We start from the raw sequence: 16,744 nt of genomic DNA, 5'->3' as shown, positions 1-16,744 counted from the left end.
TTTCCTGGCCATGGACCCAAAATATTGATGTTTTGTTTCCGAGCCACTTAGTTATCACTTTTGCCTTATGGCAAGGTGCTCCATCATGCTGGAAAATACATTGTTCTTCACCAAACTGTTCCTGGATGGTTGGGAGAAGTTGCTCTCGGGGGATGTGTTGGTACCATTCTATATATATCGGGGTGGCAGGGTAGCCTAGTGGTTAGAGCGTTGGACTAGTAACCGGAAGGTTGCAAGTTCAAAGCCTGAGCTGACAAGGTACAAATCTGTCATTCTGCCCCTGAACAGGCAGTTAACCCACTGTCATTGAAAATAAGAATTAGTTATTAACTGACTTGCCTTGTTAAATAAAGGTAAAATAATAAAAATATTCATGGCTGTGTTCTAAGGCAAAATTGTGAGTGAGCCCACTCCCTTGGCTGAGAAGCAACCCCACACACAAATGGTCTCAGGATGCTTTACTGTTGGCATGACACTGATGGTAGTTCTCACCTTCTCTTCTCCAGGCAAATTTTTTTCCAGATGCCCCAAAAATGACTTTACCCCAGTCCTCAGCAGTCCAATCCCTGTAACTTTTGCAGAATATCAGTCTGTCCCTGATGTTTTTCCTGGAGAGAGGGCCTGTGAAGCCCTTTTTGTGCAAAGCAATGATCACGGCACGTGTTTCCTTGCAGTATGTTTCCTTGCAGGTAACCATGATTGGCGCAATCTTACTGGCAGCAATATCTTTGCCTGAGAAGCCTTTTTTGTGCAAAGCAATGATGACGGCATGAGTTTCCTTGCAGGTAACCATGGTAGACAGAGGAAGAACAATGATTCTAAGCACCACCCTCCTTTTGAAGCTTCCAGTCTGTTATTCAAACTCAATCAGCATGACAGAGTGATCTCCAGCCTTGTCCTCGTCAACACTCACACCTGTGTTAACGAGAGAATCACTGACATGATGTCAGCTGGTCCTTTTGTGGCAGGGCTGAAATGCAGTGGAAATGTTTTGGGGGGATTCAGTTCATTTGCATGGCAAAGAGGGACTTTGCAATTAATTGCAATAAATCTGATCAGCTATGTAAACTTTAACATTGATTTATCCTGCAATAGATGTTGTTTAATTGGTAATATACATTGTTGTCTTCTTCTAATGCCTCTTAAGGGGAAAGTCATTTAAAAGTAATTGAATGTAATCAGATTACATTACAGAGTTCAGATAATCTAAAAGTTACACTACTGATTACAATTTTGGACAGGTAGTTAGCCAAGCAGAGCGCTAGCTATCCAAGCAGAGCGTTAGCTAGCCAAGCAGAGCGTTAGCTAGCCAACCAGAGCGCTAACTAGCCAACCAGAGCGCTAACTAGCCAAGCAGAACTCTAACTAGCCAAGCAGAGCGCTAACTAGCCAAGACACTGCCTGCCTGCCTGTCTGTTTGTTTATTTGGCATTCTGCCTGTCTGTCTGTGCGCCTGCCCACCTGCCTGCCTGCCTGCCTGCCTGTCTGTCTGTCTGTCTGTCTGTCTGTCTGTCTGTCTGTCTGTCTGTCTATTGGCCAGCCTGCCTGTCTGTCTGTGTGCCTGCCTGCCTGTCTATTTGCCAACCTGCCTGTCTGTCTGTGTGCCTGCCTGCCTGCCTGTCTGTGTGCCTGCCTGCTTGCCTGCCTGTCTGTCTGTCTGTCTGTCTGTCTGTCTGTCTGTCTGTCTGTCTGTCTATTGGCCAGCCTGCCTGTCTGTCTGTGTGCCTGCCTGCCTGTCTATTTGCCAACCTGCCTGTCTGTCTGTGTGCCTGTCTGTCTGTGTGCCTGTCTGCCTGCGTGCCTGCCTGCCTGCCTGTCTGTCTGTCTGTCTGTCTGTCTGTCTGTCTGTCTGTCTGTCTGTCTGTCTATTGGCCAGCCTGCCTGTCTGTCTGTGTGCCTGCCTGCCTGTCTATTTGCCAACCTGCCTGTCTGTCTGTGTGCCTGCCTGCCTGCCTGCCTGCCTGCCTGCGTGCCTGCCTGCCTGTCTGTCTGTCTGTCTGTCTGTCTGTCTGTCTATTTGCCAGCCTGCCTGTCTGTCTGTGTGCCTGCCTGTCTGTCTATTTGCCAACCTGTATGCCTGCCTGTCTATCTGAGTTTCTGCCTGTGTCTATCTGTCCATCAGTAGCATCCAAAAACAGATCTCTCCATCTCTATAATACCAAAAGCTCTACAATATTGAGTTTCCCAACAAGACTTTTCTGTTCAGAGCAATACATGTAGTCGTTTAGCCTTCACTTCACTTTTCAGATAAAATCACTTCAGTATAATTTACAGCTTTTATTTCCAGTTCAGTCTGGTTCAATCTGTGGGTAGCTTTGGCACTAAATGCCAGCTCCTTTTAGCGAAGCGCTTGCAGGGTAATTGTCCCGGTGCTATAATCTCCCCTCAACAAAAGACAGAGAAATTATAATAAGGAACCTGCCTGCATGGCTTTTAACTTCCTCTGGGAAATCCTCTCCCAACCTGCATCCCAACTGGCACTCTATTCCCTATGCTGTGCACTACTTTAAATCAGAGCCCTAGGCTAGGGAAAACGGTGCCAATTTGGGACTCGGTGCCAGTCGATGCAGGGGGGTTAATTATTTCATTCTCAATCTCACAACCTTACACCCCTTGGACCCATTATACCCCAGCCCATCGTGTCGAATTGCTTCCATCTGTTCTTCATACATCCCTGCTCCACTCGGCAGATAGAGCAGTCGGCTGGTTGTGAGAGACACTGGACCCACCGGCAGTATAGACAAGCTTAAAAATGTCAACTGGACACCAGCTCAGGATGAAACACATGCTAGGTGATCGTTCCTGACACCTGGTATATCTTATCTCTCTCTGTAGCGGTTAGACAAGAACAGAGTGAGTTCCAAATGGCACCCTATTCCCTATATATAGTACACTACTTTAGACCAGGACCCTATTCCCTATATAGTACACTACTGTTGACCAGGGCCCTATTCCCTATATAGTACACTACTGTTGACCAGGGCCCTATTCCCTATATAGTACACTACTGTTGACCAGGGCCCTATTCCCTATATATAGTACACTACTTTAGACCAGGACCCTATTCCCTATATAGTACACTACTGTTGACCAGGACCCTATTCCCTATATAGTACACTACTGTTGACCAGGGCCCTATTCCCTATATAGTACACTACTGTTGACCAGGGCCCTATTCCCTATATAGTACACTACTGTTGACCAGGGCCCTATTCCCTATATAGTACACTACTGTTAACCAGGGCCCTATTCCCTATATAGTACACTACTGTTGACCAGGACCCTATTCCCTATATAGTACACTACTGTTGACCAGGGCCCTATTCCCTATATAGTACACTACTGTTGACCAGGGCCCTATTCCTTATATAGTACACTACTGTTGACCAGGGCCCTATTCCCTATATAGTACACTACTGTTGACCAGGGCCCTATTCCCTATATAGTACACTACTGTTGACCAGGACCCTATTCCTATATAGTACACTACTGTTATATAGTGGACCAGGGCCCTATTCCCTATATAGTGTACCAGGGCCCTATTCCCTATTCCCTATATAGTGGACCAGGGCCCTATTCCCTATATAGTGGACCAGGGCCCTATTCCCTATGTCCTATATAGTGGACCAGGGCCCTATTCCCTATGCCCTATATAGTGGACCAGGGCCCTATTCCCTATGCCCTATATAGTGGACCAGGGCCCTATTCCCTATATAGTGGACCAGGACCTTATTCCCTATATATTGTGGACCAGGGCCCTATTCCCTATGTCCTATATAGTGGACCAGGGCCCTATTCCCTATGTCCTATATAGTGGACCAGGGCCCTATTCCCTATGTCCTATATAGTGGACCAGGGCCCTATTCCCTATTCCCTATATAGTGTACCAGGGCCCTATTCCCTATTCCCTATATAGTGGACCAGGGCCCTATTCCCTATATAGTGGACCAGGGCCCTATTCCCTATGTCCTATATAGTGGACCAGGGCCCTATTCCCTATGCCCTATATAGTGGACCAGGGCCCTATTCCCTATGCCCTATATAGTGGACCAGGGCCCTATTCCCTATATAGTGGACCAGGACCTTATTCCCTATATATTGTGGACCAGGGCCCTATTCCATATATAGTGGACCAGGGCCCTATTCCCTATATAGTGGACCAGGACCCTATTCCCTATATATAGTGGACCAGGGCCCTATTCCCTATATAGTGGACCAGGGCCCTATTCCCTATATAGTGGACCAGGGCCCTATTCCCTATATAGTGGACCAGGGCCCTATTCCCTATATAGTGGACCAGGGCCCTATTCCCTATATAGTGGACCAGGGCCCTATTCCCTATATAGTGGACCAGGGCCCTATTCCCTATATAGTGGACCAGGGCCCTATTCCCTATATAGTGAACTCCTGTTTTAGGAAAATGTTCCATTTAGGACACAAGTTGTCCCTGAGGAGTTATTCTCTGTGAAAACTGAAGAGACTCACTCAATCAATAGATAAATCACACATAAAGGATGTATCGACAGGAATGATAATCAACAAGTCATAGAGCATTACTGATCATTGACGTGTTGGTTTTACCTATTGTACATGGTGTGTGTGTGTATGTGTGTGCGTGCGCGTGCGTGTGTGTCTAACTGAAATACTGTGCAGTTGATTGGAAAAAACATCCTGGACTAGCTAGTTATCCCCCACCCTCAGGGGCGGCTAGTTATCTCCCACCCTCAGGGGCGGCTAGTTATCCCCCACCCTCAGGGGCGGCTAGTTATCCCCCACCCTCAGGGGCGGCTAGTTATCCCCCACCCTCAGGGGCGGCTAGTTATCCCCCACCCTCAGGGGCGGCTAGTTATCCCCCACCCTCAGGGGCGGCTAGTTATCTCCCACCCTCAGGGGAGGCTAGTTATCCCCCACCCTCAGGGGAGGCTAGTTATCCCCCACCCTCAGGAGCGGCTAGTTATCCCCCACCCTCAGGGGCGGCTAGTTATCCCCCACCCACCCTCAGGGGCGGCTAGTTATCCCCCACCCTCAGGGGCGGCTAGTTATCCCCCACCCTCAGGGGCGGCTAGTTATCCCCCACCCACCCTCAGGGGCGGCTAGTTATCCCCCACCCTCAGGGGCGGCTAGTTATCCCCCACCCTCAGGAGCGGCTAGTTATCCCCCACCCTCAGGGGCGGCTAGTTATCCCCCACCCACCCTCAGGGGCGGCTAGTTATCCCCCCACCCTCAGGGGCGGCTAGTTATCCCCCACCCTCAGGGGCGGCTAGTTATCCCCCACCCTCAGGGGCGGCTAGTTATCCCCCACCCTCAGGAGCGGCTAGTTATCCCCCACCCACCCTCAGGGGCGGCTAGTTATCCCCCACCCTCAGGGGCGGCTAGTTATCCCCCACCCTCAGGGGCGGCTAGTTATCCCCCACCCTCAGGGGCGGCTAGTTATCTCCCACCCTCAGGGGCGGCTAGTTATCCCCCACCCTCAGGGGCGGCTAGTTATCTCCCACCCTCAGGGGCGGCTAGTTATCTCCCACCCTCAGGGGCGGCTAGTTATCTCCCACCCTCAGGGGCGGCTAGTTATCCCCCACCCTCAGGGGCGGCTAGTTATCTCCCACCCTCAGGGGCGGCTAGTTATCTCCCACCCTCAGGAGTGGCTAGTTATCCCCCACCCTCAGGGGCGGCTAGTTATCCCCCACCCACCCTCAGGAGCGGCTAGTTATCCCCCACCCACCCTCAGGGGCGGCTAGTTATCCCCACCCTCAGGGGCGGCTAGTTATCCCCCACCCTCAGGGGCGGCTAGTTATCCCCACCCTCAGGGGCGGCTAGTTATCCCCCACCCACCCTCAGGGGCGGCTAGTTATCCCCCACCCACCCTCAGGGGCGGCTAGTTATCCCCCACCCACCCTCAGGGGCGGCTAGTTATCCCCCACCCTCAGGGGCGGCTAGTTATCCCCCACCCTCAGGGGCGGCTAGTTATCCCCCACCCTCAGGGGCGGCTAGTTATCCCCCACCCTCAGGAGCGGCTAGTTATCCCCCACCCACCCTCAGGGGAGGCTAGTTATCTCCCACCCTCAGGGGCGGCTAGTTATCCCCCACCCTCAGGGGCGGCTAGTTATCCCCCACCCTCAGGGGAGGCTAGTTATCCCCCACCCTCAGGGGAGGCTTATCCCCCACCCTCAGGAGCGGCTAGTTATCCCCCACCCTCAGGGGCGGCTAGTTATCCCCCACCCTCAGGGGCGGCTAGTTATCTCCCACCCTCAGGGGCGGCTAGTTATCCCCCACCCTCAGGGGCGGCTAGTTATCCCCCACCCACCCTCAGGGGCGGCTAGTTATCCCCCACCCACCCTCAGGGGCGGCTAGTTATCCCCCACCCACCCTCAGGGGCGGCTAGTTATCTCCCACCCTCAGGGGCGGCTAGTTATCTCCCACCCTCAGGGGCGGCTAGTTATCCCCCACCCTCAGGGGCGGCTAGTTATCCCCCACCCTCAGGGGCGGCTAGTTATCCCCCACCCTCAGGGGCGGCTAGTTATCCCCCACCCTCAGGGGCGGCTAGTTATCCCCCACCCTCAGGGGCGGCTAGTTATCCCCCACCCTCAGGGGCGGCTAGTTATCCCCCACCCTCAGGGGCGGCTAGTTATCCCCCACCCACCCTCAGGGGCGGCTAGTTATCCCCCACCCACCCTCAGGGGCGGCTAGTTATCCCCCACCCACCCTCAGGGGCGGCTAGTTATCCCCCACCCACCCTCAGGGGCGGCTAGTTATCCCCACCCTCAGGGGCGGCTAGTTATCCCCACCCTCAGGGGCGGCTAGTTATCCCCACCCTCAGGGGCGGCTAGTTATCCCCCACCCTCAGGGGCGGCTAGTTATCCCCACCCTCAGGGGCGGCTAGTTATCCCCCACCCTCAGGGGCGGCTAGTTATCCCCCACCCTCAGGGGCGGCTAGTTATCTCCCACCCTCAGGGGCGGCTAGTTATCTCCCACCCTCAGGGGCGGCTAGTTATCCCCCACCCTCAGGGGCGGCTAGTTATCCCCCACCCTCAGGGGCGGCTAGTTATCCCCCACCCTCAGGGGCGGCTAGTTATCTCCCACCCTCAGGGGAGGCTAGTTATCCCCCACCCTCAGGGGGGCTAGTTATCCCCCACCCTCAGGGGCGGCTAGTTATCTCCCACCCTCAGGGGCGGCTAGTTATCCCCCACCCTCAGGGGCGGCTAGTTATCTCCCACCCTCAGGGGCGGCTAGTTATCCCCCACCCTCAGGGGCGGCTAGTTATCTCCCACCCTCAGGGGCGGCTAGTTATCCCCCACCCTCAGGGGCGGCTAGTTATCCCCCACCCTCAGGGGCGGCTAGTTATCTCCCACCCTCAGGGGCGGCTAGTTATCCCCCACCCTCAGGGGCGGCTAGTTATCTCCCACCCACCCTCAGGGGCGGCTAGTTATCCCCCACCCTCAGGGGCGGCTAGTTATCCCCCACCCTCAGGGGCGGCTAGTTATCCCCCACCCTCAGGGGCGGCTAGTTATCCCCCACCCTCAGGGGCGGCTAGTTATCCCCCACCCTCAGGGGCGGCTAGTTATCTCCCACCCTCAGGGGCGGCTAGTTATCCCCCACCCTCAGGGGCGGCTAGTTATCCCCCACCCTCAGGGGCGGCTAGTTATCCCCCACCCTCAGGGGCGGCTAGTTATCCCCCACCCTCAGGGGCGGCTAGTTATCCCCCACCCTCAGGGGCGGCTAGTTATCCCCCACCCTCAGGGGCGGCTAGTTATCCCCCACCCTCAGGGGCGGCTAGTTATCCCCCACCCTCAGGGGCGGCTAGTTATCCCCCACCCTCAGGGGCGGCTAGTTATCCCCCACCCTCAGGGGCGGCTAGTTATCCCCCACCCTCAGGGGCGGCTAGTTATCTCCCACCCTCAGGACAGGGTGAATCGCTCCACTGTGGCTGGCACCTATTCCCTTTCAGCTTTCTACCGTAGTCCACTTCCATCTGGTCCTGAATATGGAGGTTTACACAGGCTGCCTAATTGTGATCTTTTTATTAACTGATCTGAGAATGAATTAAACGTACTGGGAGGCAGATAAATGCATAACTCAGCCAGCAGCTGAGATCCACGGCATAAACACAAACACACACACACACACACACACACACACACACACACACACACACACACACACACACACACACACAATTCAAGGTTACTAAACATGGGACTAACAATATATTCCCTCCGTCCCCAGTGAGACACACGGCGCCTCTACAACCCTGAACGACGGAGGATGTATAAAGAGCTGATAGTTGTTAATGCTCAGCCTCTGTTCTATGTGAATATTTAATTTGATTAAACAAAAACTATTTAACGAGCGGAAATCATTGTTTTTACATGCAGAGAATTGAAGGGGATCGTTATCAGTATCGTTGAGTGGAATAGGGATTTAGAAAACTAGATTTTATAGGACCTGAAATGTCTGTTTCATTTGGAAAAAGGGAAGTATTTCTGTTTAGCTTTTTGTCCAAATTGTAGGAGAATACTTTTTTCAAGAAAAGCTATGTTAGCAGAAAGCACAGTCAACCTATTACATTTATGATTGCAAGATGATGAAAGGTTGCAGAGAAATCACTGGACCATCACCATCCTTACAGTAACAAATTAAACACAGAAATATTTATGTGCAAAAAAAGAACAACAAAGCAGCCTCTTTAGTCTACAGTACTGACTACAACACAAACAAACAACACCCCACTGTAACAGAACAACAGCAGTTGGGTTACATGGGATACATTAGGATCCTGCCATCTCGTGCGGCAACTACAGCTCCGCGTGGCTCCAATGAGAGCCACCATGGCTTTGCCTCAGTACAGTCTGATGGACAGTTAGATGGCCCGCTGTAAGAGACTCTCTCCTGTGTTGACATCTCCCTGACAAGGTGAAAACATCAGCAGAAACACACTAGGGAAGAGTGACACCTTAGTGCCAGCCCACTGAATAGGGACTCTGCTCCGCCGTGACGTGTGTGTGTGTGTGTGTGTGTGTGTGTGTGTGTGTGTGTGTGTGTGTGTGTGGAGTGTGTGTGGTGTGTGTGTGTGTGTGTGTGTGTGTGTGTGTGTGTGTGTGTGTGTGTGTTGAGCAGTTCCACTGTGATGTGAGAGGAGGTGAAGGCAGGGATCACAACAGCACCCCCATGTTTAGAGGGGCGAGGCAGGGTTTCTGACTCCTGTCGAGCTGTGATTGGATGGCTATGAGGGGCGAGGCAGGGTTTCTGACCCCTGTCGAGCTGTGATTGGATGGCTATGAGGGGCGAGGCAGGGTTTCTGACTCCTGACGCGCTGTGATTGGATGGCTATGAGGGGCGAGGCAGGGTTTCTGACCCCTGTCGAGCTGTGATTGGATGGCTATGATGGGCGAGGCAGGGTTTCTGACTCCTGTCGAGCTGTGATTGGATGGCTATGAGGGGCGAGGCAGGGTTTCTGACTCCTGTCGAGCTGTGATTGGATGGCTATGAGGGGCGAGGCAGGGTCTTTGACTCCTGTCGAGCTGTGATTGTTGTGTTGTAATGGTTTGGCTGACAGGATTATAATGTGTTGTGATGGTTTGGATACCAACATTATAATGTGTTGTGATGGTCTGGCTGCCTGGTTGCTGATGTGTTGTGATGGTCTGGCTGCCTGGTTGCTGATGTGTTGTGATGGTCTGGCTGCCTGGTTGCTGATGTGTTGTGATGGTTTGGCTGCCTGGTTGCTGATGTGTTGTGATGGTCTGGCTGCCTGGTTGCTGATGTGTTGTGATGGTTTGGCTGCCTGGTTGCTGATGTGTTGTGATGGTCTGGCTGACTGGTTTCTGATGTGTTGTGATGGTTTGGCTGCCTGGTTGCTGATGTGTTGTGATGGTTTGGCTGCCTGGTTGCTGATGTGTTGTGATGGTCTGGCTGCCTGGTTGCTGATGTGTTGTGATGGTCTGGCTGCCTGGTTGCTGATGTGTTGTGATGGTTTGGCTGCCTGGTTGCTGATGTGTTGTGATGGTCTGGCTGACTGGTTGCTGTTGTGTTGTGATGGTTTGGCTGCCTGGTTGCTGATGTGTTGTGATGGTCTGGCTGCCTGGTTGCTGATGTGTTGTGATGGTCTGGCTGCCTGGTTGCTGATGTGTTGTGATGGTTTGGCTGCCTGGTTGCTGATGTGATGGTTTGGCTGCCTGGTTGCTGATGTGTTGTGATGGTTTGGCTGCCTGGTTGCTGATGTGTTGTGATGGTTTGGCTGCCTGGTTTCTGATGTGTTGTGATGGTTTGGCTGCCTGGTTGCTGATGTGTTGTGATGGTCTGGCTGCCTGGTTGCTGATGTGTTGTGATGGTCTGGCTGCCTGGTTGCTGATGTGTTGTGATGGTCTGGCTGCCTGGTTGCTGATGTGTTGTGATGGTAATACTGTAGAGAATGGCACAGGGGTTCCGTTTTGATGTGATGGAGTGACGGGGGGTGAAAAGAGTCCCACATGTTGTGGTTTCCTGATGAGGTAAAAGGACAGCTTCAGGGAGGATACGGTGTGAGATGTGTTTAACTGGTACTGTTGGAGGGTGTTGGAGGGAGGATACGGTGTGAGATGTGTTTAACCGGTACCATAACAGGGTGTTGGAGGGAGGATACGGTGTGAGATGTGTTTAACTGGTACTGTTGGAGGGAGGATACGGTGTGAGATGTGTTTAACTGGTACCATTACAGGGTGTTGGAGGGAGGATACGGTGTGAGATGTGTTTAACCGGTACCGTTGGAGGGAGGATACGGTGTGAGATGTGTTTAACCGGTACCATTACAGGGTGTTGGAGGGAGGATACGGTGTGAGATGTGTTTAACCGGTACCATAACAGGGTGTTAGAGGGAGGATACGGTGTGAGATGTGTGTAACCGGTACTGTTGGAGGGAGGATACGGTGTGAGATGTGTTTAACCGGTACCATTGGAGGGAGGATACGGTGTGAGATGTGTTTAACCGGTACTGTTGGAGGGAGGATACGGTGTGAGATGTGTTTAACCGGTACCATAACAGGGTGTTGGAGGGAGGATACGGTGTGTGATGTGTGTAACCGGTACTGTTGGAGGGAGGATACGGTGTGAGATGTGTTTAACCGGTACTGTTGGAGGGAGGATACGGTGTGAGATGTGTTTAACCGGTACCATAACAGGGTGTTGGAGGGAGGATACGGTGTGTGATGTGTGTAACCGGTACTGTTGGAGGGAGGATACGGTGTGAGATGTGTTTAACCGGTACCATTGGAGGGAGGATACGGTGTGAGATGTGTTTAACCGGTACCATTGGAGGGAGGATACGGTGTGAGATGTGTTTAACTGGTACCATAACAGGGTGTTGGAGGGAGGATACGGTGTGAGATGTGTTTAACTGGTACCATAACAGGGTGTTGGAGGGAGGATACGGTGTGAGATGTGTTTAACCGGTACTGTTGGAGGGAGGATACGGTGTGAGATGTGTTTAACCGGTACCGTTGGAGGGAGGATACGGTGTGAGATGTGTTTAACCGGTACCATAACAGGGTGTTGGAGGGAGGATACGGTGTGAGATGTGTTTAACCGGTACCGTTGGAGGGAGGATACGGTGTGAGATGTGTTTAACCGGTACCGTTGGAGGGAGGATACGGTGTGAGATGTGTTTAACCGGTACTGTTGGAGGGAGGATACGGTGTGAGATGTGTTTAACCGGTACCATAACAGGGTGTTGGAGGGAGGATACGGTGTGAGATGTGTTTAACCGGTACTGTTGGAGTGAGGATATGGTGTGAGATGTGTTTAACCGGTACCATTACAGGGTGTTGGAGGGAGGATACGGTGTGAGATGTGTTTAACTGGTACCATAACAGGGTGTTGGAGGGAGGATACGGTGTGAGATGTGTTTAACCGGTACCGTTGGAGGGAGGATACGGTGTGAGATGTGTTTAACCGGTACCATAACAGGGTGTTGGAGGGAGGATACGGTGTGAGATGTGTTTAACCGGTACTGTTGGAGGGAGGATACGGTGTGAGATGTGTTTAACCGGTACCGTTGGAGGGAGGATACGGTGTGAGATGTGTTTAACCGGTACTGTTGGAGGGAGGATACGGTGTGAGATGTGTTTAACCGGTACCGTTGGAGGGAGGATACGGTGTGAGATGTGTTTAACTGGTACCATAACAGGGTGTTGGAGGGAGGATACGGTGTGAGATGTGTTTAACCGGTACCATTACAGGGTCTTGGAGGGAGGATACGGTGTGTGATGTGTTTAACCGGTACCATAACAGGGTGTTGGAGGGAGGATACGGTGTGAGATGTGTTTAACCGGTACTGTTGGAGGGAGGATACGGTGTGAGATGTGTTTAACTGGTACCATAACAGGGTGTTGGAGGGAGGATACGGTGTGTGATGTGTTTAACCGGTACTGTTGGAGGGAGGATACGGTGTGAGATGTGTTTAACCGGTACTGTTGGAGGGAGGATACGGTGTGAGATGTGTTTAACCGGTACCATAACAGGGTGTTGGAGGGAGGATACGGTGTGAGATGTGTTTAACCGGTACCGTTGGAGGGAGGATACGGTGTGAGATGTGTTTAACCGGTACTGTTGGAGGGAGGATACGGTGTGAGATGTGTTTAACCGGTACTGTTGGAGGGAGGATACGGTGTGAGATGTGTTTAACCGGTACCATAACAGGGTGTTGGAGGGAGGATACGGTGTGAGATGTGTTTAACCGGTACTGTTGGAGGGAGGATACGGTGTGAGATGTGTTTAACCGGTACTGTTGGAGGGAGGATACGGTGTGAGATGTGTTTAACCGGTACCGTTGGAGGGAGGATACGGTGTGAGATGTGTTTAACCAGTACCATAACAGGGTGTTGGAGGGAGGATACGGTGTGAGATGTGTTTAACCGGTACTCTTGGAGGGAGGATACGGTGTGAGATGTGTTTAACCGGTACTGTTGGAGGGAGGATACGGTGTGAGATGTGTTTAACCGGTACCATAACAGGGTGTTGGAGGGAGGATACGGTGTGTGATGTGTTTAACCGGTACTGTTGGAGGGAGGATACGGTGTGAGATGTGTTTAACCGGTACTGTTGGAGGGAGGATACGGTGTGAGATGTGTTTATCCGGTACCATAACAGGGTGTTGGAGGGAGGATACGGTGTGAGATGTGTTTAACCGGTACCATAACAGGGTGTTGGAGGGAGGATACGGTGTGAGATGTGTTTAACTGGTACCATAACAGGGTGTTGGAGTGAGGATATGGTGTGAGATGTGTTTAACCGGTACCATAACAGGGTGTTGGAGGGAGGATACGGTGTGAGATGTGTTTAACTGGTACCATAACAGGGTGTTAGAGGGAGGATACGGTGTGAGATGTGTATAACCAGTACCATAACAGGGTGTTAGAGGGAGGATACGGTGTGAGATGTGTATAACCAGTACCATAACCAAACAATGTTGTAACCGTGCCAGGTGGTACCAGAGGGTTAGCAGGTCCAACTGGGTCCTGACATTTCCTGATGGTGTGGAGCTCTGGGTCACACACATGCATTTATGCACACACACACACACACACACACACACACACACACACACACACACACACACACACACACACACACACACACACACACACACACACACACACACACACGGCTATGTCGGCACATACAGAATGCTCTGCAGATATAACTTAATATGTACGACAAAATCTCATGAAAGAATACAGCTCTTCTCAACACATAGGTGAAGTTCATCTAGGATATCTATTTCTATCTGATGTGGATCTTTATTGCCTCAAGCCAGTGAATCCCAAACATTTAGTCTATCAAGGACAGCTACATTTTATATTATTTTTTGTCCTTGATGGACTAAATGTTTCATCGGTTTGAGGAAATATAGATCCACATGAGATAGAAAGGCTTGGGGAAATATAGATCCACATGAGATAGAAAGGCTTGGGTAAATATAGATCCACCTCAGATAGAAAGGCTTGGGTAAATATAGATCCACATGAGATAGAAAGGCTTGGGTAAATATAGATCCACATCAGATAGAAAGGCTTGGGTAAATATAGATCCACATGAGATAGAAAGGCTTGGGGAAATATAGATCCACATGAGATAGAAAGGCTTGGGACAATATAGATCCACATGAGATAGAAAGGCTTGGGTAAATATAGATCCACATTGAGATTGATTATATTGAGTAGAAGAGAAGATTAGATTGAGTAGTGAGTAGAGAGCGACTGTAGACTGAGTAGTGAGTAGAGAGCGACTGTTGACTGAGTAGTGAGTATAGAGTGACTGTAGTTTGAAGAAGTAGACTGAGTAGTGAGTAGAGAGTGACTGTAGATTGAGGAAGTAGACTGAGTAGTGAGTAGAGAGTGACTGTAGATTGAGGAAGTAGACAGAGTAGTGAGTAGAGAGTGACTGTAGACTGAGTAGTGAGTAGAGAGTGACTGTAGACTGAGTAGTGAGTAGAGAGTGACTGTAGACTGAGTGGAGCTACTCTAGATTACAGTGTGTGAGCCAAAAGACAACCTATTCCATTTGGGATGCAGACTGAATGATTAGCACGGTCTCTGTGGCTAATCATATAACACAGCCTTCTCATTACCATTCATACTCCCTATATAACACACAGCCTTCTCATTACCATTCATACTCCCTATATAACACACAGCCTTCTCATTACCATTCATACTCCCTATATAACACACAGCCTTCTCATTACCATTCATACTCCCTATATAACACACAGCCTTCTCATTACCATTCATACTCCCTATATAACACACAGCCTTCTCATTACCATTCATACTCCCTATATAACACACAGCCTTCTCATTACCATTCATACTCCCTATATAACACAGCCTTCTCATTACCATTCATACTCCCTATATAACACACAGCCTTCTCATTACCATTCATACTCCCTATATAACACACAGCCTTCTCATTACCATTCATACTCCCTATATAACACAGCCTTCTCATTACCATTCATACTCCCTATATAACACACAGCTTTTGGGGACACTGTCTATGAGGCGTTCAACATTTAATGCCCAGTATTACATGTATAATGCCTGGTTGTAATATTCTTATGGTGCCTTATAACATTCGCTAAAAGATAATAATGAACCTGCCACAGATACTACATACACAGCGTTTAACTTCTACAGGCATTTATTCGGTGAGAACAGCACGCAGCTCACAACCTCACGCACATCCAAAGTCTGGGAGAGAATTGAGAGCATAGCCCGGCGTTTATGGACTGTTACCCATTTGTAGTGTTACACTATATAACACACTGGAAATGTGTATGTTTGAGAACACGCTGAAAAGAGAATATTATTCACACGCACACATGGATTCAATCTCCCCACTACAGCCAAATGCGCAGGGAACCGAAACACGTTCATTGGCTACCGCATTGAAGCCTAAAACCAGAGAACGTTTTTAATGAGCGTCTATGAAGTTTGAATGCGACCTGACCAACAGCAAGCATGTCAAGGTAATTCCAGAACCCACTGCTTCAAGACTCTGCTTAGCCTGCAGCCCTCTAGAACACGGTTGTCGGGGGAAATATGTAGGCTACAACCTATGCATTCACATCAGTTTGGCAGCATTCCTCTCACCCACAACAAGAATACGCGCAATAATTCAGTCATTCCATTGGAATAGAGTCAGGACTGTACATGTCTGGTTCATCAGATGAATATAGATGGATGAGAATATCGTTCACACACACATATTGATTCAATTACACCCCACCACCACCCAACAACACCACCACCACCACCACAGCCAAATACAATCACTTTGCATCCCTCATCCATTAAATAGCCTGACCAGCCATTCCATTCAATTAGTCAGAAGTGTTGTACTCACCAATACGAGCCAGCTGTAGAACGAAGAGCCAAACCAAGTCCATTCTGTATGTGTCGTTAATTTGAACTGTAGGAATCCTGAGTGTGGTTGGAGTTTTACTTGATGAATGCCCTCCCGCGACGTTGAAATTGGCACCTGATAATGATGTATTTTTTTTATAAAGAACACTGCTCCGTGTTGTTCAGTGAAGAATCTCTCAGTATATAGACGCCAGATTCCAAAGCACGATTTGAAAAAACGTGACAATGAAATACATCCTTTGAAAAAGTCAAACTTTTGACAGATATGAAAAGATATGGACTTCAGACAGACAGTGCGCAAAGTCTAGAGATGTCAGCAATTTGTTACATTAAACGCTCTCTACACATACACTGCAATAACCGTAATTATTTCACAATAAAAGTAAATGGTCTCTTGGTCAAACTTTGTGTCTATACGGAGCTAGAATTATTTTCCCCTACGTCGATTTGATCCGTTCGTCCCGTTTTCCGTTTGGGTTCTCTTCCGCTGCTTGCTCGCTCAGTCGATCAATGTCTGTCCACCACCTGCGCACCGAGAGTGAGAAATCGCGACCGAGTCCAAACACAGACACTACACCGCGTGCGCTGTCAGCGGTAGCCCAAACGCCGGCAGGTGGCGATATTGAGTCGTTTCAACTTACCATCCAAAGGCATTGTATGCAGCCTAGCGGACCCCGCGGATCTGTTGGTACATACAACATTCTCCATTCAGGCTACAAACGCCTTGATTTCCTCCTTAACTCAATTTAATTGCGAGAAGGCAGAAAAAAACTGCGAAAATATGCTAACTTTCTTTATGAAACATCTTTTACACCACCTTGCTAGAGCGGCTAATGCTTCTTCCTGAT

This window comes from Oncorhynchus masou, chromosome 32 (genome assembly GCF_036934945.1).
Source record: "Oncorhynchus masou masou isolate Uvic2021 chromosome 32, UVic_Omas_1.1, whole genome shotgun sequence".
Taxonomy (NCBI): Eukaryota; Metazoa; Chordata; class Actinopteri; order Salmoniformes; family Salmonidae; genus Oncorhynchus; species Oncorhynchus masou.
The sequence above is the reverse complement of the archived record's forward strand: the minus strand, read 5'-3'. Positions refer to the sequence as shown.